Below are 3,569 nucleotides of genomic sequence, written 5' to 3'. Positions count from 1 at the left end.
AATGTTAGAGACGATCTTCTACAATGCTTCATAGCTACACAAGCTTGGATAGAAAAAAGTATAGCAAACTCGGATGTTATGCTAGAAGAGCAAAGAAAGTCTTTGGCTACCACTATGGAAAATCAAAAGCGAATTGATGATGTGTGCATGGCCATTAGCCTACAAAATGGAACCTTGTATGAGGAACCAATGCCAATGCTAAGTGAAGAGCCTCAAGAAGTTGAAGAAGATGAGGATCAATTCTCCAAATCCCTTGAAGTCGAGAGCCCAACTTTTCCAATGCAACCTCTACAATTCCAAAAAGATGAAGACTGCACAAGCTTCAAAGAATGCAAAGTCATAAATTTTGTCGATCCTTACCTCGACACGGGCGATTCTACGAAGGCTTGCTTCTTTCACTTTTATTTATGTTCATCTTTTGATTTTTATTTTGATTTGCCTAATAAGGAATTGTTTGAGTGTGGTGATACTCTAGATGGTGAACGAGATTACCATGACGCCCGGGATGTCTCAAGAATTGCAAAGCCACCATATTTTTGGATCGCGGCGGATGGAGCTTGCAAATTTGATGAGAAATGGCCACCGCCTAAGCCTCCACCTCGCTTGTGAGTGCGAGACAAGTGACCATTTTCTCCTTCATCCAGACTTATTTCTCCTTTGTGTGAAATAAGTTTGGGGGAAGGGTGAAGATGGGTTACTTATCTCATTTATTCCGTTATTTATTTATTTAGTTAGTTTAGTTTTCGAATAATGAGATTTTGTCTATTTTCTTGAGCTTTTCCATGTCTCTTGAGTTTGAGCTTGATTGTTGAAAAACATGAGTTGGATGAAATGTGTGTTGGGCTTATGATATGAATTTTGTTTTTGGAAAAATTGTGTGTATCACTTGTGGATTATGCATGAAAAGTTTGAACTTGTGACAAGTGAGCTAAATGTTGTACCTCCAAGAACTTGAAAAAGAAAATGAGCTTGTGAGAATTGAGCCTTTGATTGTCATACATTTACAATCTCATTTTGTTCTTGAGTGTAAATCATTTGAGCATGTGTGTTGATCTCTAGAACTTGCCATGAGTCCTCTCTTGAAAATAAAAGTAGATGTGTTGTTAATATTGAAGTGATTTAAGGCCATCCTTGTTAGCCACTTGACTTAAATTGTGTCCAAATTCTCATGCGATCCTAGTTTACCATCTTTGTGCCTTATAGCCTTTCTTTGAATTAACCAATGATGGGTAGAACTTAGATTGTTAGTGGTTACTTTGATGAAAATGTATGAGAAATGATTGAAATTACTTGTCTAACTTTGATTGAGTGAAAATCACTAGTCCCCTATGAGCTCCAAAAGAAAAGAAAAGAAAAAGAAAAGCAAAAAGAAATGTTGAATAAAAGAAGTATAAAGGGGATTGATTTGCCTTTTGAATCATGGTCTTGATAAGTATTCATAGGGTGAAAAGGAAGAAAAGTGGGGATATTGGTTGATTGATTAGAAAAGAACAATGGTGAATATGACATATTCAATTTGGGAATTGTATGGGATATGAGTCACTTTGCCTATCAACACCTCACCTCACCAAAGAGCTCTCATTGCAACCTAAATAGAAGCCCTTTTTGATCTTTATTTGTAACACATTGAAGTATAGAGAGTTAGGATAAATGGCAAGCTTATGGTAGATTGCATACTTGTTTCAATTTGAGTGCAAACACGTCCATTCTAAACACTTGAGAGTTGAGTGCGTCATTGAAACATCCACTTTGTTAGGATTCAAGCTTGGAGGTTATAATATTGAACTCATTATCAGTTGTGACTTCTTGGAATGCATTTCTACTTGTGATGCACTTTTGAAAGATTTTTTGAAAATTTGAAGCCCTTGAAATGACACCAATTCATGCTCACATGTTTGTTTACTTTTATTTCTCTTCTCTTCGTCGTTTGGGGACAAACAACACTTTAAGTTTGGGGGGGTTGACAAACATGGTTTTCGTACCTCAATTCCACATGTTTTGTTGTCATTTCCCTTCATGTTTTGCTTGTGAATGCTTGTTTGTGCCTGAATATTTAGTTTTATGAAGATTTGATATCTTGGTGTAGTTTTAGAGTAATTTCAGGAACCATCAATGATTAATTGGAGGATTTTGAAGATATGAGATTGAAGTACGTCTCGAGAGGAATCCGTGAGCGCAAACGGCGACCAAATCCGAGTCCGGACGAGGGAGAACGGAGCAAAACGAGCGGCCTGCGCAATACGCCCAGTAGCCCGCGGTCACCACCCGCGGCCGCGGGGTGGGACCGCGGGTCAGCTGCCCCTGACTCAGGAGACACCCGCGGTCACCACCCGCGGCCGCGGGGTGGGACCGCGGGTCCCCTGACTCTCCCCCACGTTTGCCGGCCGCGGGCGCGGGCCAGGACCGCGGGAAAAGGGCGGAGCCTCCCCAAGTGGGCCCCAGTCGGGTTTTTCACCCCTTAAACCCCTTTCTCCCCCTTTTCCTCACATTATTCATCATCCCCAACATTCAACACACCCATTTCCATCTTCCCCAATTCCTCCACACCAAACCCTAGCCTCCATTACCACATCTTTTTACCAAGATTGAATGCATTGAAGAGGAGAGAAGATTGAAGAAAGCTCATTAATAGGATTTGTCACTTCTTACTCTCTCTTTCATTTATGTATTTCTTTGATTTAGGTTTGTTGTTTGTGAACATGTTTGGATAAAATCCCCCATTGGTTTGGGGATTAGGCTAGTTGATTATGTGATGGATTGATTATTATGCTTAATATATGTCTTGATTATTTCCTTGTTATTATCTTTTCAAGCCCTAGCTTTAATTCTTGTATGGATTGTTGGCCACTTTCTATGCATTTCTAATTTGTGATTTGAATTGGGAGAGGATAATCATAATAGATTAGGAGCTTGAAACATATTGACTCAATAAACCGGGAGGTTGAGAGTTGGGTGAGAGTTTACCGATCCTTTGTGCTTTTGGGAGTTATAGGTTAGAAGTTGACCGGGGACGGCAACTATGACCCGTAATCTACCGTTTTAGTCGTCCGGGAGGGGGCTAGAACTAGTGGGGAGATCACTCTAGATAAATAGGAATATCAAGACTAATATTGAGCTAATTTGAAGTCCATTGCTAATCCATCGATGCCTAATCCCTAAACCACCTTCATCACTTAATTAATCCACTTTGTTTGATTGTTCTTATTTTGTCTTTGAATTTGTTAGTTAATCAAACCACTCACCTCCTTGTTTAGTCTAAATAGCTCTAGCATAATGAATTAGGATAATCACTAGATTGAACTACTAATCCTTGTGGGATACGACCTTGCTTCCATATATTACAACTACCCGTATACTTGCGGCGTGGTGAAAATATTAGCGAACACAAGGCAGGCCGGCCGAGTATGACATTGTACGAAGGTTTAGGCATATCCACCACTAAGAACCGTACCATCCTTGTTTTGTTACCCGCAACTGCGCTGCCAAGAATCAATGGCAGCTCTACATATCCTAGAGGCATGACCATTTCTCCCCCGAACCCAAACAGAGGGGCGTTTGTCGGCTCAATA

The sequence above is a fragment of the Salvia miltiorrhiza genome, chromosome 5 (assembly GCF_028751815.1).
Source record: "Salvia miltiorrhiza cultivar Shanhuang (shh) chromosome 5, IMPLAD_Smil_shh, whole genome shotgun sequence".
In the NCBI taxonomy this organism is placed as follows: Eukaryota; Viridiplantae; Streptophyta; class Magnoliopsida; order Lamiales; family Lamiaceae; genus Salvia; species Salvia miltiorrhiza.
The sequence above is the reverse complement of the archived record's forward strand: the minus strand, read 5'-3'. Positions refer to the sequence as shown.